This window comes from Stegodyphus dumicola, chromosome X2 (assembly GCF_044657685.1).
Source record: "Stegodyphus dumicola isolate Sdum_Otavi_A_Nest chromosome X2, ASM4465768v1".
NCBI lineage: Eukaryota > Metazoa > Arthropoda > Arachnida > Araneae > Eresidae > Stegodyphus > Stegodyphus dumicola.
The window spans coordinates 196,848,670-196,875,705 of record NC_140781.1 but is presented as its reverse complement, the minus strand read 5'-3'; the positions used below and the strand labels follow the sequence as shown (position 1 = coordinate 196,875,705).

At 33.9% G+C, this 27,036-nt stretch overlaps 1 protein-coding gene across 1 annotated transcript in view; it reads left to right on the top strand.

Annotated features, from left to right (window-relative positions):
- The first annotated feature begins 1,982 nt into the window (after positions 1-1,982).
- The window catches only part of LOC146993004 (uncharacterized), a 210,551-nt gene continuing 185,497 nt past the window's right edge, over positions 1,983-27,036 (top strand). The window contains exon 1 of the mRNA XM_085810132.1: positions 1,983-2,375. The gene's annotated coding sequence lies outside the window, so the exon portion shown is untranslated. The remainder of the gene's footprint in view (positions 2,376-27,036) is intronic.

The following is a 27,036-nucleotide window of genomic DNA, read 5'->3' as shown; positions in this document are numbered from 1 at the left end:
ATCTTCATTCAGAAATAAACAAACTGAAATACACCCTAGCACTTTTTTTAACAAAACAAGTATTGATTTCTTATATGAAATATAAATTCTAGCCAGTTTTCTAAACAAGTGTTCTACGATTACATCCATCCTAAGACAGAGATCTTTCTAGTAATTTTCCAGTCATTTCTAATTAATTCTACTCATCTTCATTAAAATTTATAATTCTCATTTCCATTTAAATTTCTAATTAGTTCCACTCCAGTAAATTCTGCGGAGTAAAATCGCATTCATTAAATATATACATTTATTGTTTCACACTTATTTATATTGAATGCATTAAAGATAATCATTTGTAAGTAAGTGAATCAACAGAATATTTAATAATTCATAGCAGAATTTTAAAAAAAAGTTACGTAAATAAATTTTAGCATTAAAGAAATTAAGCAAAGGAAAGAGAGTTGTAAATAATCATAATGATCATGTATTAAATATTCAGCATTTATTTAGAAATGCACCAAAAAATAACGCAGCGTAATGCATAGGTTTTCCTCCTCTTCTACAATATTCAAACTCCTGAGATTTCTGCCTTCCTTCGCCTTTGATAGCATCGAAAGGTATGAGCTATTCGCCAGAAAATATAAAATTTTCTTAGATAAATCTTTTTGAAAGAAAAATATATGAATCTTTCTGTGATAGAAGAACACCAGTTTTCCTTTCTATTTTTTTCTTTCGATAGTGCAGAGAACATTGGTAAGCATGAAATAAGATATTAATTTCATTTTCACTTTTTTATACAGATTCACAAAGAAATAATTAATTAAAGAGAAAATATTTTAAATATAAAAATAACATAAGACTTACATTTTGAACAGACGTCCTCTAGATTCCAATTTATTCTTTTCTCTTTTTCTTCCCTCCATGCCTTTATTTGGCCCACCAGCGGCCAAGCGGTAAAGTAGCTGAATACTGGTAGTTCGGTCATGTGTTTGAAAGCCGGTAAACGGGCTGGCTGCAGGGGCGCTTTCATGGTTTTGCCCGTGTGTAGCGTATATACGAGTCAGCTTCCCTTAGAAAAACCTCCACGAAGACATCCCTCCCCTTAGGCAGATAGCCCTCGAGGGCTTTGTTATAAAGAAATAAATCCAAACCCAAGCAAAACCCTTTTATTAAAATTCGAATAGAATATCGTCAAAATTAATAAGAACTGGTCTCAAATGTATCATTTTAAAAATAGTCCTTCATGAGGAAATAACAAACAACTATTGCTTTCATTAATTTTTTGCAAAAAGAGTTTTGGCCAAGCAATATCCCCTTTATTATGCAATTTGGGTTTTGTGTAAAAGTTATAAAACAAATATTACTACTAAGACATTGATAATGGTTTGGTTTATTTAATTATGGCAAAGCACTTGATGGCTATCTGCCTAAGTAAAGATATGCCTCTGTAGAGAACTTTCTATCTGAAACTGGTATTCGTATACATGTTACATATAACACTGATAAACTTCGCATGAACAGCCAAGTGCGTTTCTTAATTTTTCAGTTTTCCAACTAAGCATGGGCATTCTCTGAAAAATCTAATAAAAGCAGCATTTTGAATTTCTAATGAATATAATATCACATTTGATCTTCTGGTTGTTCTACCTGCAAAATTGTTCACAAAAATGATTTAAAATAAATATTATTTCTATCTCAAAATAACTGGTGTTTATTATTCCAGGAATATTTTTAAATTTTAGGTTAACAATAGTATGCAGACTGTGGTTCCACTGCACATTTTAAATTGACCCTCCTATCAATAGAACTAAGCCCCCCCCCCCAATGACGTACATGACACCATCACCAATCTTTAATATGAAATGCAGCCAATTTAACCATAAAAGAGCAAATAGTGCAAAATATTGTAACCTTCGCTGCTGTATTTAGCGATATTTGGCGAGAATCAGTGATAACATATGGCAACCCTTATACGTTGCCTCCGGTTGTAGCATAGCGATGACGACTGTCTCCTACGTTTGAATCAGACACGGTTTCGTCTAGCGGTGCAGGTGTTTTACGCAGGTTGTGAAAGTTCGTTGCATTGGATTTTCGAGGACATCTCATTTTCTGCTCGCTTAACACTTCTCTTTGAACTGCCTTCTTTGTAAACCATGAGTGTTGATAGTTGTAAAATTCAGTATAATAATATATAGACCACGCAAGTTGGTTCTGTATGAAAAAATCAAATTTTTCGTTCTATCCTGCGAAACCGAAGAAATTGCACGTGAATCAGTTACAAACTAATCAAATGTCTCCTGATTGTGTAAATGATACTTTATTAGAAAATAGTGCTGTGATTTCAAGACCTATATTGACTTTGTGATTTGGATAATACAATATAATGATATATTAAGGTAAGTGATTTTTGGTAATACATTTTGGATGTTGTAGATTGGTGAATGAAAATAATGTGAGCATTAAATCTTAAATACAAATGCGCTGCATAATTTTGACATTTCATGTTAACTAGTAATACATCTTAGATGTTGTAGATTGGTGAATGAAAATGCATGTTAACGTAAACACTAAATCTTAAATACAAATGCGTTGCGTGATTTTGACATTCATATCAACTGGCAACACAGTCTTGTAGTTATAACGTTATGAATCGGTCATCTGTGAGTGTTGTTTAACTATTTGTGTCGAACCATGAATACTTCCACGATCCAAATACAGAAATATACGTATGTAATTTTTTAAATGATAATAGCGTAGCCATTGTCCTTGAATGTCAAGATATGCTACCCAGAGTTTTAAAAATCGTATTTAAATGCAACGAACGTTCTCTCTAAATCTGAAATAACTTTATAACTGAATTCAAAGTACCACTTTCATCAGTACCGGTCGTAATGCTTAAAGTTCAAAGACAATAGACTGATATTGCGTGCATTAATTGCACTCAGAAAATATTCATAAAATATTTTATTTTAAATAAGCAGTCTGAATTTTGATAGATGATCATGTTTCGTTAAATGCTGAAGAATAATGCTTGGATCTGCCCTTTCTTACAAACAAATGTGCAAAATACAAATATTTGATTCTTGTATATTTGCTGAATTAAACTTATAAATGAAGATATTCATAAAACTTTGTAAAAGGCATTTAACCTTTATGTTACCCAACAAGAAGAAAGCTAATATTTATCGACCATTAAGTTTTCTTTTAACTCTTTCTTATCTTTTTTTTCTCTGAAAAATAGTCCACCTCCTTATGCTGCTTCGGTTTCCCGACGAAAGTTCGGATAAAAAAAAGGGGGGGGGAAGTGAAAAATGCATACATGTTGAACTTTTTTTAGACCTGATATTATTTATATATGCGAAAACTTTCAGTTTTTTTATTACCTGTACCTTTGAAAACATTAAAATGTTATCCAACATGTTTTATTTCAAAAGAAATGCGGATATTTTTTTTCTTTCTGCACTTCTCAATTAATTTGCATTTGCTGTCAATAAATTATTCGAAACTGTGTCTATTGCTTTGGGAGTACCAGTTTTGCTGTAACTACTCACAAGCAGAATGTTTAAGCCATGAAATTGGTCTACGGTTCTTTTCTTTTTGGCTGAACGGTCTATCTGCGTGAGGTTCCCGCGGTTTTCCCCATGCCTAACATAAATGGGAGAAATAAAAAATTGTTTTGCCGTTATCAACCAACAACTTTAAATGATTGGTTTTTAGCTTATTCCGAGAATATTTATCGAGATTTTGAAGTCTATTTTAAATATAAGTCTTTAAATGTTGACTTGATATGCATATACAACATTAGCACTTGGGCAAAATGCGCCGAAATCACTATGTTATTCCGACAGAAACCGCGTTTAGAAACCATAATTGAACGATGCTGCTTGTACTACAGGTTATCAACTCATCATATGAAATTTTTATTTTTGCGTTTATGTGCATATTGAAATTTGTATCAGAGCACCCCAAAAAAGTGTGATTGTAGACCATAATTTTCTGTTAGAACCTTTATTTGAGACACGATGTAAACTGTGTAATAAAACTCGAGAAGGAGAAAGAAAAAGATCTTGAATTATGTTAGTTCTCTAGAAAATAAGATAAACGCTACGATTAGTTACCACAAAAGTCCTGTTTAAAATTCATTTGTCATTTGCTATATTGTATAGTCAATAATGCAGTTTCGAAATTAAAATTTTTGTCAAGTTAAACAGATTCATTTTTAACATGAAATGGTGTAATGTATGGAAGAATAAATAGTAGACATACCGCTTTTTGGTTTTGTTTGCGATTATCTCTTAATTATATACCTTAAGAGTACTTCTGGAAATATTTTTTACACGAAGGTAAATATTTCATCATGTTTAATTTAATAAATAACAAATGAAAATGGAATTTTGATTTCATTGGCGGAGCCCTTGGCATATGTTTTTGAACGGAGTTATGCTACGATCTCAATTTAGATCGCATAACAAAGTGCTGAAGAAATATGGTAAATTAAGAACAATTTTAATAGTTAACCGTAACTTTTTTTTTTTTATCTCCAGTGCGCTATTCAGTCAAGAGTTCGTATTCTTTATCATTTAAAACGGGGCAAAATTCCGATTAATTGAATTGAAGAAAAGATCTCCGTTAGGATGTGTTAAAATGCGTAGAACGTTTCTCCAAAATTAATGTCTGGGTCGAATAAGCCATTGAACATTGGTGGTTCCTTCTGGATTCGGTTCTCAGAGAATGGGCTGGATGTATGACATTTCCATGGTTTTCGTCTTGTATAGCAAGATTGTGAGTCAGTTTTCCTGAGGGAAACCGTCCACGAAAGATTTTCGGCCAGATTAACCCTCATGTGCTTTGTATCAATCAGTTAACCAACCAACTAAAACTAACTCTATTAGCCTAGTACAAGGTTAAAAAAAAAGCTGACCTACACTTACAGTTTCAGTTAGTGTATTTCACTTATGGATATCACTCCTTTAAAAGTTGCACTTAGTTTTCTTATCTGGTATACTTAAACAAGTCCACTAGCAGACGTGCGGTAAAATCGCTGAACACTGGTAGTTCCGACCTGAGAGATTCCATGAGAACGGACTGGCTGCATGGGCGTTTTCATGGGTTTTCTCATGTGTAACGTGCATACCAGCCTGTATACTTCCACGAAGGTATCCCTTTCCTTAGGCAGATAGCCCTGGTGTGCTTTGCCACAGTCGGCTAAACCAAACCAAAGCAAACCACATGTAAACAATTTCTGTCCAATATCTGATGCATGTTTTAAAAGTGTGGTGAAACATTAATAGTTTGGCATACGGGTGCCGAACAGACTAGCTGAGTGGGATTTTTGCTTTTCTTCTATGTGTAAGCTTTTGAAATTCATCCATGGAAATATCACTCAACTGCAAACAGCCGTCACATGCTTTGCCGTAATTTACCAACTAAACGATAGACGTCGTATCTGCCAACAGTTAAAGGCACAGGCTTCTAACATAATATTTGACTAAGTGTGATTATTTAAGTGTTGTATGTCATGTTTATGGATATACTTTTCCCCCATCTTGAAGTATTAATTTGGTTTTTAATAAAGTAGGGGAAAAACACTATGCTAAGATATATAACGATTTTAATTTTTTCATCTTATTACAAAAATATTTCGATATCCCAGTTGATTAACCAGAGACCGCTCTCTGCGTGTTGTCGAAACGGTGTGTTGTTTATCTAGGTGTTCTGATGCTATGTGAGATGACTTCGACCCACTGGAGCCCTTAATAGTTTTCTCCCCTGTGAAGGTCATCTGCGATACCGTGGCTTCCCGGTTCTTTTCGCGCTGAGGTTTTAGTAAATAACGCTTACTAACAAAATGCTATTTCTTACTGCATTTTCCTTTTGAAACCTTCAGTTTTTATGTTTAATATTAAAAATCCATTTTTTTTAGAAATTTTAATACAAAATATTATTTTCAAGTTAAAAAAAGTTAAGAAATCTTGCCTTTAATTATTTTTTCTTTTTAAACGAATCCATCAGTGAAAAGCCTATTTGAATTCCTGTATTGTGTCAATCAGCATTAATCAGTTTAGCAAAACAATCATTAATTCTAAAAATATAATTCTGAATAAACGCTTTGTATAAATGCTGTTATATGATTTCAAACATTTTGCCGATTCTTTAATGTAACGGATGTGTAAAGTACTTTTAGAACTTTTCCTGCAGGACCCTAGACTCACATTTTCCCTTCTAAAATCACAAAGTTCACTACAAAATTTAAGTGAAAAAAGATGTATATAAAATAGGAGCGAATTAAGAGGTTAAATATATCAAGGTTTTTTTTTTGTTTATTTGTTGTCATGACACTTCCTGTTCAATCTTTAAACTGGTGTAATGTGTTGTTTTATAGATTAGTACGAAATTAAGTGCTGAAAAAATACTATCTTGATCTTTTTAATGCACTTGCGAGCATTTTAATTAAATTATAGATATTGGGAAAAGGGGATATTTTGATACATTTAATGTAGCTGCAATTAATTTATTTAAATAAAATTAAATAGCCGTTTCTTAGAATATTGTTTCACTAAAGCCTGGCGAAAAGTAACGGAACAATACAGTAAAAAATCTGATGTGTACACCACATGACTTCCTTGTACGGAATATTAAATTATACGCATTTTTTCTTGCATTTCATTTAACTTATTAGATTGAATTAAACCTACTTCGCCGACAGCGCATAAACCACAATAGAATAAATGCATTCTTTAAAATTCACTTTGTTTACCATAGCGACACTCTGGCGCTAGGTTTACTTAACAGTATTATATTTCGTTCATATTATAACTCAGAATGCACAAAATTTATATCATTTAAAGAATTATCTAATTGTTGCCACATGTTCTATTCAAATACTATAACAAAGCTAGAACGATGTATAAAAGAAATTAAGCAAACAAAACGAAAAAGGAACAGTTTTCCACAGACGATTGAGTAGTTCTCATTCAATTAATTCAGTTTTCACTTCGCGACAAGGCAAAAATACATAAAAACTCAAAATACCTGTATTAAAAATTACGAAGTAAATCTTAAATATTTATTTCCTCGAAAAAATTCCAGAAAGGATTAAGCATGATTTAATTCGCAATAATAAATGAAGGCGTTATTTTTGTGTTGCGAAGCTTAGTCTCTCTAGATTGGCAACAAATCTACAATTCTCCTGTTTCAAATGTAAACAAATATGTCCGCCATGTTATTTAAAACTTAACCGCACTTAAACAGCTTTTAAATTGTTGATAATGGTACAAATATTGCTTCCAGAATTACCAAAGGCATAAAAACTTTAACCGGAAAATAAAAAACAACATAATTCAATCATTTTTAAAGCAAAAAATGTACAATTTACAAACATATAAGAGTAAAGAAACTGAGATCACTGAGCCGGGTAACAGAGTGGCTATATTTATAAATATATTTATATACGTTTGGCCCGGCCGATTGAAACCAAAATACGAGGTGCACATCTACATGTTATAGTAGTCTTATATACAAAATTTCAACGTTCTGAGGCTACTCGTTTTTGAGTTATGCGAGATACGTACATACGTTCGTACAGACGCCACGAAAAATTCTCTTCAGAATTCATTTTAAAGCAGTTTTTTAGTTTTTTGGAGGAAAAGAGTCTTTTATTCTGTCCTTACGTATAGATATCACGCAAAAACATCGTTAAATTGCATTCGAAAGCGGTCAAAGTGGATTGAAATATGCTGCCTGAAGTTTTTCGCGATTACAATACTTCCTTTTTACTTCGTACAAGGAAGTAAAAAAGAAAATTACAGTAGTAACCTCTGCATCTGTGGGTAATACTTTCAAGACTTATTCCGTGAAACCACAGGTAATGGCAAACTCATTACAAAACAATTTGTGTAGTATACACAATTAAGTTTAATAAATTAAGCAAGTAGGTAATTACCAACTTAAATAATATAATAAAGTATCCTGTACATAACACTGACTACTAAGCAGTGTAAAGTATGCCTACCGTATGTTGTCCGTCCTGTACTTTATGGATGGAGGGGATTTGACAGTTAAACGTAACCCTAAATAAATAGGCGGAAAATGAAGAAAATTCATTTCTCACTTTCATGATTTAAAGGCAGCCACGGGAAGCGTGAAATCTTTTGTATCAACTAAATACTTCAGCCAGTACTTTCCTGCACTCACAAATGGAAGTGATATTATCATTTTGCCAAAGGGTCCACTTGTCTTCCTTACTTTGATACTTCGATGAGTAGTATATGGTCACTCAGCAGGGGAGAAGGTCCTGCATTTATTTTCCAGTTCATGATTGAGTCCCGAACTGGGACTGACCTATGTTGAAATCCGAAGATAGAATTATCCAGATGAGATAGATATCAGGGGAGAAAAATACTGGTGCCCTTTGCATCTGGGTTGAACACTGGGATGAATCACTTGTCTTCCTTAGACTTAATTATATATTAAAATAGCACCCCCAGGAAGTCACCTTGCGGCAGTAGAAATTTCCTTTCGTCGGTCCTTCACCAGAGTAGATCAGATCCCAGGGCCAAATTCACGATCCGAGTTGCAAAATTGTTTACGTCAGCGAGGCAATTTGACCGACATGCTGTCTACCCAAGTGGATCGGCTGCCTTGTTGATAATGTTAATTCTTATACTTTATAGCAGCGGTTCTCAATCTTTTGACTAACGCGTACCATCTAAACAAAAACTGAAAATCTTTAGTACCATCACTACAAAGTACTACTACAACTACTATTCTTTAACAAACTTTTACTAAAGTACTACTACTACTACTCTTTAACAAAAGCTCAGATCGCATAAATTTACGAGTGTTAGAGAAAAGACTCAATCAGGATGTTGGGGTTTTAATTTTTGAATTTAATAGTTAAAAATACTTTGCTTCTTTGCGTACCACCGGTTGAGAACCCCTGCTGTACAGAATAACATTGTTTCAGAAGATGATGGAATTATTTATTGTTCTATTTCAATAGTACACTTGTTGTTTCCATGGATTTACCTTTAGTATCATTTGTCTTAGTTTTGAGATTCGCCTTGAAATAGAGTTTTAAGCATAAACTGATGTAAGATTAGTCAAATACTGTCTGACCCCTAACAGACGAGACTGTCTACCAGTATATTTATGACCATCATGTTGGAGTTTGAGCTCAGAGTTTGAGGGATATCCTGTCAGAATATACTTGATGTTCCTCAGTGGACATTAACCCATTTGTCGTATTTAATCACATTAGCCCTAATGTCATGTCTGTTCCGGATTTTAGTTACCTCGCTTGCTCATCTTGCAAAACTTCGCGACTGCTGCTCTGAAACGCAGATAAGTAGAACCGTGGATACGGATACGACTATATATGATTCCCTTTTGAAATTATCATTTTAATGTATTTATAACTTTATTGGATGAAAGGGCTGAAGTAATCCATACCCGGCAAGCATATCGCCCCGAGTTCTACTTCCATTGACTGAATGGGCTGGTACAATAATTTTCTTTGACGGAATATTAAGTCAATATCCCTTGAGTACAGCGGTGTCCAACCTTTCAACCTAGGCCAGACTGAGTGAAAAGAGATTGTTTTGAGGCCTCGCATTAGATGTTTAGTATAATCAAAGCAGGTATGAAATATTCTGTTGAATATCTGCAGGTTTTACGCCTTTCTTCAGAAGAAATTTTCATTACCATCCACTATTTTGTACATGCACGAACACTTATCTACTATTCAAATTGTCTCTGGACTGGTTCACCGCTGTTAGCAGTAGACAATTACTTTTGCGTATAATGTACTACATGCCGTTATTAGAGTATATGCTAGCATACCGCGTTGTTAACATCCGATTTTATTATAACTATAAGATAAAAAAAAAAAGGTTCCCGTTTGACTTGAACGGGCCCTCGTAATTCTCGAAATGGAAAACCTCAGTTTCAAGAGAGTAAAAGAAACTCTCAGAAATTTATTTTATAAAATACGAGATTTATTTATAGTGGAATATCTTTTTCTTTTTCATTTGATTGATTTATGCGTGTTACATATGTGATCAATATGCGCATAATCTCATTCGCAGCGGTATGCAGTTTTTCCTTTCTTGTACGCAGTTGCAATAAATTTCAAATTTGAATTACGTTTTTGGCTTCTTCAAAATCAGGAACTTTACGTGCATTATTTAGAGTTTCCCCAAAGCCGTTTTTCTTGTAACTTTTTGATTTATGGCCTTAATTGGGGAAAATAAGATTGCTGGTTTGAGAGAACTTTCATTATGAAACCCTACATTTTATTATTTTATTTTTATTTATTCATAGAAGGGGAACCGTGTATTAATATTTATTCCTATGCTAATATTCAGTTGAAATGTGGGGTGTTGGAACTTATTGTCATTCTCGTCTCATATCCAATTTTTTATTTTTTTTATTTCTGTGTTCTTGGTCGAATATTTGGCTGTATCAAAATTGCTAAGCATAATGCATTTAAAATTATTATGTGCATATAAATGATAACGCATGTGTATTAATCTGGTTTGTTAGAATCTTTCATCGTTTTGAAGAGTCATTTCTCTTTAGTTCTTTGTAAAGCTGGACTAAATCTTTTCTAATACAACTCTAAGACAGGTAAATTTTACGTGTAAGAATGTTACGCATGGTTTATCCTTTCTGCATCTTCAGTTGCACTCGTTCCAAATTTACATCAAGTTGTAGGCATTTTTTAGTTCTTATTTCATAGTAAACTGCAGATTGTCTGAATAATACAAGGTATTTCAAAATAATTGCTTTTATTTTAGATGAGTATATTTCTGAAGTTTATTAATACAAGGGATTAATAATACATTATATGAAAACTGTCCAGGTTTTATAAGAGTTCGTTTACATCGAGCAAGCAGCGAAAATTATGTTCTTATTACATCTGCTTTTACGTATCGTTCTGTTATAGTTTCGTAACAACAGTAATTCGAGTTTTGCGTTAATATAGGTTTGCAGACCATTCGAACAAAGGCCAACACACCATATTATAAATGTATTTCAAATTAACACTTAGCATGTAAGATACGAAGGCCTTGGAGGCTATCTGTGAAACTTATCAGGTCTAATACAAATGATTAAATGCAACAAGAGTACTTTGTTAAGAGCATATTACAACGCTTTGATGATATTTTAAAATTAAGATTTTTTTATCGCTTATATATATCAAATGCGTACATAAGCTTATTTGAAATAAAATCAGTCATTTTGTGTTTGAACGTGGCAAAAATACGGGCGTTGTTCGCCAAACGAAAGAGACGCCTTCATGGTGGACTTCCTAAGGCAAAGTTGATCGTATTTACGTTATACATGTGAAGAACGGCAAAAAAGGCCATGCAACCAGCCAGCTCTTTATCCAGAATTTGAACTCGGATCAAATTATTAGCATTCAACGGTTTTAAAATCTCGGCCACTAGAGGACCTGGCCAGTCATTTTGAATTTCCCTATTAGTGTGACATTTAATTGAAGGATAATAAACGTCAGTTTAAATGATCTATTATAATTATAAACTTCTAAGTAAAAGAACAAAATAAAAAGAGTGCAATTTAAAAATACATTTATAAATTTGAAAATAAAGTTAAATCAATTTTCATTGGTTACAAAATATATAATTATTATTATTGCTCTGAATTCTCATAATATTTGCCTTTTGCAGTTCAATGGTATAAAGTGTTTTTAAACTCAGTAATTAGACGATTTCGCCATTTTCCTATAGCCTTTGATTTTGAGAGTAATTGCCAGTTTTAGTTATTCGATTAAATTTGGGACGATCTTATACTACATATTTAACGATAGCTTATGTTAAATAATCGGAAGGGTTATGAGGACTACAGTGCGGGCTTCCTGGGCACATTTGATCCAAATTTCCACGTAATTTTTGTACATCTGATTCCAGTTAACTTTTCATCGAATGTTATTTTAAGAAAAGCATCTTCCGTTCTGTAATGATGAGCTTCGTCTTGGGTAAAATGTGTTCTGTCGAACGAGTTTGGGTGCATGTTCTCATTTCAAAAATGGGCAATAGTTCTGTCTGATGTTGGTACCCTCTTAAAAGATTTTAGGTATCACGCAGTAGATATTTGTTGGTGCAGCGCATATTGTATCCTGTATAGTTTGTCACTTTAGAATAAACAGTTAAATGGCATTTCTCCTTTCTGGCTTGCCTTGTAACCATGGTAACTACCGCCGCAGAAGACAACCTAATTCTTTGTTTTTGTCGTGTCCATATTACATGGAACAAGAGTTGCCAGAGCTTACTCCAAAGAGAGGTTGGACTTCTATATTCTCCACCCCCAGTTTTGAGGGAGAGCACCCCGGGGGAGACCCGAGGGAGATCCTCCCACCCCTCTCCACTCCCACCAATCCACACGAGAGGAATTTTGGCTCGTCACATATTTAGAGTGCCACCATGCCGCACGGACACTATACATATACAAACATCCATGTCTTCTCCGGGATTCGAGCCCGGGCCCTTCGGTACCGCAGTAGGCTTCCCTAACCACTATACCGTCTAGGCGACAACCGAATCCTCTAGTTTGCTAAAATCATTTCTTTACGGTGATGACACATTACGATTCTGAATGAGGGAAGGGGAAGGTCGTTACGGCTGTTTTAAAGTAACGGGCTACAGTGCTGTCATTCCTGTTTGTTGACATGATTATTCAGCTAGAAATGCGCCTCTTCCCTAACTCGCGATATTTTCGCTCATTTTTTCATTTTATCGTTTTATGGCTATGTCTTTTTTTGAATGTCCAAGAGACGGTATCTTGTGCCAGAAACATACACAGCATTCATACTTCTTTTCTTTGCCTTGCACTTCTTGCTAGCCTTAATGTGATGAAATATTTTACGCGGAAACGCGTAGTTCTCCCTTAAAAGGTTTTCTATTTGACATTTTATTCTTTTGTAGCAATAAGTATGCTTCCAGATCTTTCATCTTTTGCTCTGGAAAACTTTTATTTGATTCGCAGCTGCCTCATAAATTATATCAGAATGATATATTGAAATGTAGACAGCATCATAAATGAGTAAAATTAGCTCTTGAAACTTTCCGTGTAATAATCAATCACTTCATCGGAAGCTTACACGATGAAATTTAAGATTTTTGTTTCAAATTTTTTATTAATTAAGTCGAATTATGGAATTACTTGGTTAATTTCGTGATATTTTTTTAAAACGATATATACACATTCTTGCAAAAAGTCCAATATAAATGCATGTAACTTTTCTCTATCATGTCTGTGTAATGAATCTTATCTCCAGGCAGGTAGTGTTTCCCAACGTAGACAACCCTCCCCCCCCCCACGCACACTTTCAGTGGTGTATTGATTTTTCTTAAATTGCGCATGCCTGTATCTTTGCACTACATTCTTTTTATGAATAACGCTTATTTAATACTTTTAAATCCGTTTTCTTTTTATTATCAATGCCACTCAAATATTCCTTGAAAAGTCGGTTGCTTATAATCTAGGTAAGTGACTTTTTGTTTAGACTCTTCTAAACAAAATTAGGAGGCAGTTCCGCGTTTTAGTGTTAGTTCAAAGCACTCAGTCGTTATTGTACATTCTTTTCACTTAAGTGAAAATATCAATAAATTATAGTGAATATGAATTTATTTACTAGAATCGGGAAGTCATAATACAATATTGGTGGGCAAGTAAGATTTTATCGAGCACTGTTATTTCGTGAATTTATGGGACAGTAGAGCTGCGTAACAAGATTATGTTGAAGCATGATTTGGAAGAAAGCAGCAAATGTAAAAGATGAATATGCTATGTTCAGAATCCTTTGTTAGTGTAGACTCAAGCAAAGTTACTCATCCTTTTCTTCATATTAAACTCTGATTGATGAAAGGGTTCATGGAAGCTTGGAGAAAACTAGCTCAACAAAATAACTTATATGAGAAACTGCTAAAGAAAGGAATTCCAAGAGGAAAATATACATAGGGTTTACAAGTCGGAGGTGATTATGTTGGCTCTCGAAGTTTCTAGAACTGGGATTCTCAACCAGGGGGAAATTTCATGATTTCAGAGGGGGGGATAAGGTCTGCATTTTATTTAACTTTTAGTAGTATTTAATTTATAAACATAAGAAACTATTTTATTCAAGTTTTGGTATTTATCAACATTTTCTATACTTTTTGTTGTTTAATTTATAAAAACACTTGAAAAATAATCTAAATCAGTATAAATATGAGTTTTTCGAATTTTGGAAAGGAGAGGGTGGGAATGATTTTCTATCAATGGTAAAAGAGGTTGCATATGATAAAACAGGTCTAGAGTATCTGCGATAGGTCTACCACTACTTCAAGGTTAGCATACAAGGATGGCGTTGAGATGTTTCCTAGAGCGAATTTTAAATAAGGTTGTTTCACATCCTTAAAATTAGAAAGTCCTCCACGAAGGCATCTCTTCCTTTAGGCAGATCACATCCTTAAGAACGAGATCCTGGCCTTATAACGTATTTAAAAATTTCCTGTAATTTAAATGCTTTCACCGAATGAAAGGAAATTCATATTCATAAAGATATTCATAAAGATGTAAAACTAATTGAGGAAAATTATCAAGGATTGAAGAACTCACTTCTTTGAAAGGCCTACTGTTAGACGATATATCAGGACGCTCTAGAAGAAGTACTTAATATAAAATTACGCGTAAAATATTTCTTAGTTGCCGGAACTTGCGTATTAGCGCCATCATCTTGTTCCTAAAGAAGAGGGACTTCTGGCTGATTATCCTCGAAATCGAGAGTTTTATTCAAATCTTTGCCAAACTAAGCTTACTTTTTCGCCGATTTTAAATTAAAACCGTAGTTTAACGAATAAAAGGTATGAGTTAAGATTTAAAAAAAAAATTTAAATGTAGGACAAAAAATTTTATGTAAGGACTCTTCCTGGTATATCCGCCTTGGTATAAAGGATAAGAAAGACTGCTCAAAATTCTTACAAATTTGGTACGTTTGAGAGTGGTATGATGTTTAATACTTGGGATGGTAATGGATTGACATTAGTGTTGGCTGTTATTGTGTAAGTACTGAGCTTTTGTATAATAGATCATTCTTTCAAAATACAAAATCATCCAGAAGTTTATCTCGGTGAATTTACTTGTATTTTAATGCAATAAATACGGAAATGAATTAAATTTGAGCCGTTTTTGAGAAGCATTTTATTCTGAAAATTGTTTAATTGCATTTATATCCACCAGGCTGCGTTGTAGCTTGGAATGCTGAATGTATGAATCAAATGGATGAAAAACACACCCTGTAAAATTTAAAATTGGACCAAAAGTAGTCTTAGTTTCAACAAAAGTTCATCGATTTCGAGGGTGATCAGGCAGTTTACATCAACCCTAAGTTTTTTGCCTAATTTTAAGTGCTAAATGTGTGGTTCTTGTTCTGAACTGTCATTGCATTACGATGATCTGTTACAAAACAACATTATGCTAAACTTAAAAGAAGGACAGGGACTGAGTTTTGCGACATTCATTCAAGATGAAAAATCCTGCATTTGTTTCCCTCTCACTTCTTTTAGAGTGCAATAACAAGCCATCATTTTCAGTATGAGTAGTCACATAGTGTTTTGGGGTTAAAATACTGTAATTTTTCATATTACAGTAAACCCTTGCCGAACGCGGACCTTGCGAAACGCAGTTTTGAGTATTATAATTATTATTAAATTATTATTATTCATTATTAAACGTAAGAATAATAAAATTTCTTGAGGAGCCGAAACTTGATGCTTTCAGCTCCAGTTCTTGAATATACGTTAAAAACTCTCTGAAATAAGATTGTTTTCATTGATACTACAATTTTTTTAATAGATGCAATCATACTGACGTTTGGATCACTCTCTATGATTAAGCAACATGGTCTACTAATGGCCAAACCCGAATTTTCTTTCCGTCGGTGTGATAAACTTGGCTATACTACTAAAAGAGTAGATTTGCCACATTGTAATATTTTACTAGCACCTCACTGCACCTTATCATTTATGATTATATATGATATTTTAATATGAAAGGCATGCTCACGATACAGTTTTCTGCAGTTTTATAAGTTTCGAATGTTATGATTTATTAAAAAAACTTCGCAATGTACTGCTCCTTTATATTGATTAACGTATCTAGTAATACTCTCATTAAATTTTAAGAGGTTTTTAGTATTAAAAACTACTGAATACTGTTTCATCTCGGCCTTCTTCCATGCCATGTAAATGTAAAATGCCGTAGCTCGCAAAACCTAGTCCTTGTGTGCCTTGCTCTTTAATCATACCGATATAGTTTGTTGATAATTCTACAGCTACATGCAGGTTAACTAAAGGCATAAAAATCTGAACTGAACCATAACAGCGACATAATTAAATCAATTTTAAAGCAAAAAATGCGCAGTTTATCAACATATAAGAATAAAAAAAACTGAGGTCACTGAGCCGGGTAATAGAGTGACTGTATATTATGTTTATGTAAGTTTGGTGCGGCCGATTGCAACGAAAAAGGGAGGTGCACAACTACATATTAAAGCAGTCACATGTAGGAAATTTCAGCATTCTGTGGGTACTCGTTTTTATATGATTATGTGATTACGGCAAAGCCTGGGGGCTATCTACCTAAGAGGAAAGATGTCTTCGTCTGGAGGACTTTCTAGGGAAAACTTGTTCGTATACGTGTTGCGCATGGGAAAAACCACGGAAACGCCCATGCAGCCAGCCGTTTCGCGGGATTCGACTCTCGGACCGAACTACCAGTATTCAGCGACTTTACCGATCGGCCGGTGGTGGGCACTCGTTTTTGAGTTATACGAGAAATGTATACATACAAACGTCACGAAAGAGATCTTTTTGAGTCCATTTTAAATTCATTTTACAGTCTGTTTCGGAAAAAAATAATCCTTTATTCTGTCCATTCGTATGGATGTCACACAAAAGCATGGTTCAAATGGATTCGAGAGAGGTCAAAATGGATATAAAAAATGATAACCGAAATTTTTCGCAATAACAATACTTCCTTTACTTCGTACAAGGAAGTAAAAAAGTATGCGCGAAATGATGATTGCAGTAAAAATGTATCATAAGACAAATTAAATAAAAGCTAGAAAGTGGGTACTTTTATTTGCTAAGGGTGCCTAAACAGTTTTCGATACTGGTAAATTGACATGGAAAGGTATCTGATATGATACTTTTATGTAATGAAGAGCGTCTTATAATCCTATGTGTAAGCTTTGTGTATAAATAAAAAAACAACTTCGTTGAATATGTCTTTCATTCAAATGTAAGTGCACTTTCATTTGGTTTGGTTTATTTGATTATGGCGAAGCACGCGATGACTATTTGCCTAAGAAGAGGAATGCCTCCGTGGAGGGATTCCTAAGGTCAACTGCCTCGTATACACGTTACACATAGGGAAAACCGCGAAAACACTCGTGTAGCCAGCCCGTTCGCCGGGATTCAAACCCCGGACCGAAATACCAGTGTTCAGCGACTTTACCCCTCGACCGCTGGTGGGCATTTTTATTCTCTTTAAGTTCACTTCATCAACCTTGAGGATTAAAAATGAGTTTGTTCTTTCCTCGATGCCTCTGGGAAGCATAGGCGGCCCGAGTTTTAGCACTGACCATTCTTATTTCTTGCCTAGTAAATGTGTTTGCTGCACTATTCCACCAGCTGGTTGTTAAGAATGTTCCGGAGCTTTTCATGTATTTACGGACAGAAGAAGTATATGAAATACAATAAGCGAAAGCATAGTAATGGGATTTTAATATTAATATCTTTGTGCGAATAGCCTCTCTTTACTAGAAGCCATGATGGATCAGTTGAATTAAGCAAAATGGATCAGCTTTCATATATGCTGTTGTTTGGGCGTTGACTTGTTTATTTTAAGTATTGTCGTTGTATTAAAAGGAAGGGAACAGAAAAGAATTTTCTCTTTTTTTGAGGGGGGGGACGAAGATATCTTCCCACCTTACTATATAACAGTTACTGAGCCTCCTGGGAGGAGGGAACGCTTCTAGTTCCTTGAAAGCTGTTGGACTGAGAGAATGAGGAGAATTACTTAAGGAAGGGTGAGAAAAAAAGAATTGCTTTTTAAAAAGTTGCCGTGGTATAAACATTCTTTTCGAAAACTCTTTAAAGCCGAATATACGGAATGGAATTTAAAAAGTGCTATAAATTTGCGATTATTTGATTGAGAAAAGGAAAATTTCAAGACTATTTAACTTTATCGTCATTTTAAAGGTTAACTGCGAAAGGTATCTAATACCTGTATCATTTATATATGCAAAACGTTATTTTTCCGCTTTAGTTGAAAAATACAATCTGAATAAACGTAATTTCACTAGTATTAAAACTGTGAAGGTTAAAATTTGAGTTTTATTTTCCTGTTTTCATTTCGTAAACGTAAGTTTACTTTCGCAGAACGTTTATATCTGCTTTATTATTTATGATTTACCTTAGAATTTTATATATTTCGTATTTTTTATTACTTATCTTTATGATTGTGAAAGATTTAGAGCTATAGACTATAAATTCAAAAAGTGCTGGGTTCGAGTCCTTTCAATGTTCGTAGCTCGGTATCCAGACTTTTAAAAGCTTGAATCTCTAGCTTACGAAGGAGGCCAATTAGCGACCAAGCAGTAAAGTCTTTCCCTTGGAAAGCCTCTACGAAGGCATCCTTTCTCTTTGGCAGATAGCCTCGAGTGCTTTGCAATAATCGAATAAACTAAACCAACCAATTAGCTTTCGAATGCAAAAAATGACAGTATAAACTAATTAACTTAAACGCGTGCAAATTTTAAAAACTACGCATTCTGTAAACCTTTCTGATGAATTATAGTAGTTTTGTACGATCATGGCAACACTCGGGTATATATATATATATATTATCTTTACAGCTTCTAAACATTCGGCATTTCACATCTTTTAACAGTCTCTCATAAACTTCGTTCTGTAATCTTCCATGTAATCGTCCTTTATTAAACCATTTCTGTTAACCGCACTGCTTTATATAGTTATATTTGTTACAGTCTTTCAATTCAGTAAAGCTAATTTTGTTGCTTATTGAGCCATGGTTTGCGAGATTAATAGCAGAGACCAACGAATTGCAGTTTTGCAATTATTATTAAATTTACAAATTTTTCCACCAGTGACGCCAGTTTTTTCGACAGGAAAATCTTCCGTGAATTATTGCATTTTCCCGAGCGTATCTTCGTTGTGTAGGTGGTAGCCCGTCCACCTGGCAATCGGAAGATCCATGGTTCGGATCCCGCCGAGCTTATAGTTGATTTTTGAGGTCTCTTGCTTCGAAAAAAATCTATTAAATCTGCACATTTACAAGATTTCTCTTAAGAGTCTAGCCATAATATAAAACGAAATTATAACTTCTAATCAAATTCTTTGTAGGTGTTATTCAGGTTTATAAATTGCTACCTGCTTCACAGTTTTTAGTTTGCATTAATGCACTCAGAGGATCGTATTGTCTCGGTAGTTACGGTTGTTTTAATACGTTAAACGCTATGTTAGTCACCGGTGACTGACATTATAATTTCTGTGCGGATTGCGTCAGTCACCGGCGAGTGACAGTATGCTTTTCATTTAGGTTGCATCAGTCTGTGTTGCATATAGACACTGACGACATTTAGCTTAAAGTATATTCTTCTATCAAATTATAAACTCCCGAGGTGGCCTCGTGAGGCTCCAAGGAGTTGCTGCCACTAGATAGGGAAGGGCGCGGGGCATATGCCTGCTTACCTCTGTTAAACACCAGGCGTCCCCGTCCTTCGTCACCTGTCACCTATCAAATTATACACATATTGGGGGTTAAACGAAAAGGAAGACAAAACTAACTTTATGCAATGTGTTGTTGTGACTTATCTCACGTGTCTGACAGTAACATCAGAACAACGGAAACTGAAAACAATAATTGACTACTGTACTAGCAATTACTCTTCTGACGCTGGAAGAAAGTAGCCATAAAAGTCTGTATAAGCTAGTTCAATATGTCAGCAACAGAGTATGTGATATATATATATATGTTCAATATGTAATTTTGCATTTATGCTGTGCCAGGTTTTCATACACAAAGCTCTTTCGTACTGTATCTGAATGCTGTAATGTATCTGTACATGTTTATATCTTATTTATGGTATCTAATATATACTAAGGATTACGCGTACCTCAATGACATGCTTCATGTAAACTTTAACTATCATGATAACTTATATATATAGATGTAAATATGAATATGAGTGAGAGTATGTATACTTTTATTTGTATCGGAATATATATGTATGTAAATGTGTAGTATATATCTGTATCTGAGTTGGTATTTATATGTATATACATATATTTTGATTGTACTCTTCTTCAAGTGCCTTGTATGCACATGTATATTTCTTTGTACATTGTTGTATTCTTCTTCAAGTGCCTTGTATGCACATATATATTTCTTTTTGCCTTTTATAAATGTCGTCTGCTCAGCCGGGGTTGCCCAAGGCTGCTATCTAGCAGCTAGTGGTTGACTCCCGCTGAGTTGGTAACCAATTCTGCATGGATTATCTATACCTGGGTCGGAAGCCAACTCAGCGGTTTACTCCCTTAACCACTATATCGTCTGGCCGGCACGCTTATTCAATTGTGGCATTGCGCGATAGGGCTAGCTGCATTAGCAGAGGGGTGTCTTCGTGAAAGAATTTCTGACAGAACGTTCATGGTATTCATGTTATATATAAGAGTTAGGTTATTTAGATGTTGGCAAAGCACGAGGCCTAGCTGCCTAGCAAGACATTTGTGGAGAACGTTTTAATCGAAACTGACCTCTTATTCGTATTATACTGGAGGAAAACGGCCAAGCAACCAACCGGTTCATCGGGATTTAGACTCGGATCGAACTACCAGTGTCCGGTGATCTTATTTTTTAGCTGCTGGTGAGCTCGTTACGCGTACGGAAAACTACAAAAGTGCTTACCAGCCAGTTCATTTGCCAAACTTAGGGCGAACTACCGGTCTTCAGTGGTCTTATTCACTGTGTGGGGCTTGGTAATTACGATAGTATTCCTGAAATATTTAATATATGTTTAGAAGTAAAAATGGTGAAAGAATTATCTTGTGAACTGGTTCAAAATCAGTAACTCATCTGAACACGAGCAACATCTGCAAGTAGATTATTTTGGCTTCCTCGGCGTGACTCTTTTCATATCACGAGTCATTCCATTGCCTTCTAGCTTTTATAAATATTTTCAGCTTTATTATAAATATATGAAACTTATTTTTTCACATTTATAATATAACGAGTAAAAAGCGTGTTTAAAGCTATATCTTGCATACTACGGTTATATAGAATTTTATTTAATATTTAGAACTAACTTAATTCTTGAGAATTCATTTTCATTTTTACGATTTTTACAACAAGCGAATCCATCTGCAAATTCACAAAATTTTGCTATTTTTAAATTCCTACTGTTAGTTCACACTCTCCCTGTATCTTGTTTAAATTTTCAGTCGTTAATAAAATACTTTTTATTCATCCACTCAAGTTCAAATATACTTTTTTAAACTTGTAGTGGATGACGCTTTGTTAATACAGTTTTTCACATATTAAAAATTAAATATAAAAATTTTTAAATTTTTGTTTGTATTTTAAAATTTTTTCTTTGTTGGCCTAAGTAGGAATTTAAAATTTTTTATTTAATTGATTAATTTCTAATCGTTAATAAAATACTTTTTATTCATCCACTCAAGTTCAAATACATTTCTTAAACTTGTAGTGAATTACACTTGATATTTATACAGTTTTTTTCATATTAAATGTTATTTAATTTTTTTGTAATTTAAAATGTTTTCTTTGTTGACCTGAGTAGGAATTTACTTAAACAAATGTTTTATATTAATTAAACTTTAGCATTTCAATTCTCTCAGTATAAAATTCAAACTATTGTGAAAACTTCAGTGACATCCGAAGAGCAATTTAACTTTTATATTTCCGCTTATCTTATGTACATCATTCTGATGTATTGCCATTGCTGGAAGTCATTACTAAAGTTGTCTGTAAGGCACAGGTGGTTAGTTGTTCGCTGCAGAAATCGTGCCTGGAAAGAAGTGCTCAGTTTCTCATCTGACAAGTCGATTAGGAACCTCTTGCTTCTTACTATGCTGCATCTATTATGTGACCCAAATGCAGTCTTCCGATGTTGCTACTCAGTTGGTATTCTGTGGGGAGGAGTAAACTAGTTTTTTTAGAAAGTAAGCTTGCGATAATGTCGATCACTTGTTCTAATTACGGTGGTAACGATGTACGAAAGTAGATTTCCCGGTTTTATGCAGTTATGATTTCCTCAGTTGGTGGTTCTATGTATGTTGCTTCAAAACAGTAGGAAATCTGCTTCTGTGCAGTTTTGTAACAAGCTAATTTTCGCTGCTAATCTTTTTGTAGGGAATATGTTTGAATTTAATAAGAACTGTAGGTAGAGAAAATGTTTCTATTATTATTATGAAAACTGTATCTTGAACAAGAATATTTAAATTCAAATTTATGGCAAAATAGGCGCTAAAAGCTTAGACCTTTCATGGTTATGTGAATTTCAGTAGATATAACAAGTATAAAAACATAATAATTTCATTAATTTATGCTATTTGAGTCGAAGGTAAAACGCGAATGATCATGCTACAACAGGGATTCTCGGGCCCTAGGGAGAATTTCATAGTTTTAGGGAAATGAGATCAGCCTTTTATTTACCTGTTAAGTATTTAGTTTTAGTTTATGAGTATTAAAAAAAAAAAAAAAAAACACTTTTGTTCACGTTTTGGTATTTATCAACATTTTCTACACTTTTTGCTGTTTAATTTTATAAAAACGCATTAAAATAATCTAAATTTAAATAAATGCGTATGTAATTTCCGAGTTTTGGAAAGGAAAGGAGGGAATGATGGTCTAGCAATGGTGAAAGGTTTGCAAGCCTCCCCCCCAAAAAAAAAAGAAATTGAGAACTGTTTTACACATTATTAATCTTTCTCTCTTGATAGCTATGTACGTGGAGGAAGTTTATTATTTTTAATGGGAAGTAAAAAATATGTTACTTACGTATTATCGCAAACACCGTAGTAGAAGTTGCCTAACCCTGGCAACCATGCGCATAACATTTCTTTAGGCAATCGTATTCATTGTAATCTGCAATCCAAAAATTCACCGAATCGCCTTTTTCTTCTGTAAAATCACCAAAATGAGGCAAGGTAGCTGCACTGCGTAAGTACCGAAAATATAGCAAAAAGTTGCCAAAAACTTTAGATTTTAAGCAGTTTTTCAAATTTCTACAAAAATGTTTGACTAGTTGTTCTATAACCGCGAAAGTGTAAATAACATAAGTGAACTCACACGTTCCAGCAAAAATTCAATTGCGTTTGCATTTAGGGGACCGATGACAAAATTAAGAAAAGTATTTTTTATTACGCTGCGCATTAAAACCAGGAAATAATCCGTATTTTCATAAAAGAATTTATATGCTATGTGCAATGTTCGTATGCACTTTCGTAAAAATAACACATGCATTAAAGGAGATGTAAAGGATTCTTTTGAAACTTAATTTATTCCTATTTGTTTTTACTTTTAACATGCAGAGTTTCAGCCAAATTTAAGGAACCTTATTGTGAACGTTCAAGAAAAACTGAAATTTGAAATGAAAACAATGAATAAACAATAAGCTATGGGTATTTGAAGAAAATAATTTTTAATTTCGTATGGGTTAGCAACCGTTTTCATTCCTAATTTGATAAGCAAATATATAGGGCATCGTATAGAAAAAATTCCAGGTGAATAACATGCATATTCAAGAAGATATCGGCGATATAGTGAACTCTATTAGTGTTACTTTCTGTAACTAGTTGGATGATAAAGAATTTGCCACAAACTGTCAATTTAGCTGAAACACCTCTGCTGTTATGAAAAAAACGTGTCTGAAGTTAATGAGCCTGAAGTTTTTCAACTGCACTCAATCAAATCGGTACTGTTCTATTACCGACCGGATTCAGAAATATATACATGCATATATTTCATACATCCATATATACATGCATATATACATGTATATATGGATGTATGTGTACATGTATGCATGTTATATTGTACATAGTATGTCCGTATATATGTGTGCATGTATATGTACATACGTATATCTGTGTGTGTGTACACACACAAACATGCGTACATACATTTCTGAATCCGGTCCCGATAACAGAAGAGTACCGTTAAATCCAATGTGACGTACGGATTTTAGAGCCTTTTGTTGTGCCACAAGTAAACCGCCCAGACAGAACATTGGTCTAGTGACGCTGATTGCCCGACTGTGTACCGTTTACACCATTCTGATCAATTGAAATGTGGTAAATAATGGAAAGTAATAACAAAAAGGGATTAATTTTGTCTTATGTTGTAGAAATTCAGTGAGCCTTAAAAAATAAATCCTAAATAAAATGGACAGTTAAAGAAAAACAACACTTTTTTTTTTTTTTTTTTTGTTCGTTACTATAGCTGTAAGGAAACATTATGTATAATCCTCTTGATCTTAATTTCGGCATTTTTGGCAAATGGAAACGAAACTCAGTGAAAATAGAAATTCGAAAACAATTTCTCCAGTTTGTCATTTCCTACATGAAATGCACCCTCTGGCGATTGTAATTTTCTTCTTAACGTCAGATTAAAGCATTAAGTTAATGACATGATGAGAGGTTCAGTTTTTAGGTTCGTTTTTCCTGAACTGAATACCCGTACCCATCCCGTCCTTTCTCTGCACTACTTCCTTTTATAATATCGAGGAGAGGATAAAATCCATCTTTTATAGCCGATAACTTTACGATATTTAAGTAACACCGGCAATATTCAGGAAGCTGACAAAACATTTTCTAGGCCAATCTATTTATTTTTCTACTGACTGCTTTCGCAAATATATTTGGTAACCTTTTCTAGTTTTTATTAATGATAACTGAAAGCTATTAAGATATCGCTTATTTCATTCTTTTCTTGTTTTATATATTTAGGAGTATGCATCGAATTATTTTGTGAATTAACCTCAGTGTAAACTTTCTGTACAGTATATTTATGCAGTATAATGCTATACAGTGCACCAGAGCAAAGGCATCTCAGACCCGACAAGCATTAGTACTATACAGTGCAATCCTGTTGTGGAATATTGTTTCAAAATATCTTAATATTTAACTTCCAGTCTTCCTTGTTTAAATAGAAGATACTGAATAACGCCAAGGCAACGAAGGAAATATTTTTTCATTGCTTTGTCAGATATTTGAAATATTTCATTGCAAGATCTAGTGGTTCATTTATTGTAATTATCAAGTTATTGGATTAATTAAAACCGGAAAGGTGTATTCTGGTCTTTATTGGAAAATGAATTCGGTTAGAAATAATTGTATATGTGTTATTTATTAAGCAAGTGCATACTTGCGGAAACAAAGCGATTCCGCGGGATTCAAAATAACGATCACCAGATGCGTCTCGGTATTGATTGCTTACATCACTGAAATTAGTAGCTACTCCTTGCAAGATGAATCTCTCTTTCACCCCAGAATAGTTCCATTCAAATTACGAGTTTACATTTAAGAGATTTTCTTTCACATTGTTTCTTTTTAAGTGTTAGCTAATTGGGGTTATTAGTTTTCCTCACTTCATACGCATGGTGCTGACCTGTAGTTAGTTGATTGGAAAATCAATCTCTGCGTTTGCACTTTCTTTTAGGTCCATCGTTAAATTACTCGGGCATTATTTAAAAGGAGATTTGAGATTTCTTTTACCGTGTGTATGATGTCGCCAGCTAAGTGTAGTTTCGTAAGTTATCCTTTGCAGATATTTTTAAATACTCCTTCTTCCCTGCATTCCAGTGTTATTAATCAAAAGCTGACTTATGAGGCGAAATCAGATGTTCAAGTTCTTCCTGAATATTTTATCTTTAATTCACTGGTTCTGACAAAGCAAAGCGAAATCTGCTGTTCACTTGGAGTCGCAATGTTGTTCTCAAATTGTTTAAAATAGGTTTCATCTCATATAATCATGTCCATCATTGGCCTAGTTTTTAAAACGCCTGAACAATGGTAGCTCAGCTGAGTTTGAATCTCGGAGAATGGGTTGGCTACATGAGTGTTTTCGTGATTTTCTCTACGTAAACGTAAATACGAGATAGTTGCCTTTAGAAATTCTTCCCCAAAGGCATTCCTTAATTAGGCGGATAATCCTTGCCTGCTTTGTAATATTCAGTCTCATAATCTCTCAATACACGTATTCCTTAAATAAAGAAATCTTAGCCAAGTATGGGGAAGATAGATGTTTCAAATCCATTTCGGAAAGCATTACCACTCCCTTAAACTTCATATACTAGATTACAGCTTTCTGATGAACGTTTTCACGAGATTTAAAAAAAAAAAAAAAAGGTCAGTTGAAATGATGTGCTGCTTGTCTAGAACTTGAGGTGGAGAATATATGAAATATAAAATGCTTGTTTTTTTGTTTGCGGGCGGGAGGGGCAATGAAAATTCCACTCCCGTAATAGCTTTTCAACCGCTTCTGATGGCTGTCAAATGAACCTGATGGCTTAAAACCGATTGATCTCTTCAAAGACATTCTGAAGTTAACAGTTCTCAGTATACTAATGTAAATTGTATTAAAATTCGAATGTTGGATATTTACTTTTAGGATCAAGCAAAATCACGTGTAATTAAAAGAAGGATACCTAAATATATTCTTATGGAGTTAACGACAGCACCTGCTTCGGAAAGTCAGCAAATGTATTGCTGTTTCAGTTCACCCGCAATTTTAGTTCCCTTACTAGAAGATTTACTTTCGAAAACGTTTCGCTTAAAATTCCCTGTTATTTACGATAAAACAATTTTAGGCGAAAAAGTAGTGGGAAGAATATTTAAAAGTATAAAAGAAATTTATAATAGTATAAAAAGATAAATACAGTATAAAAGAAATTTATAATAGTATAAAAAGATAAATACAGTATAAAAGAAATTTATAATAGTATAAAAAGATAAA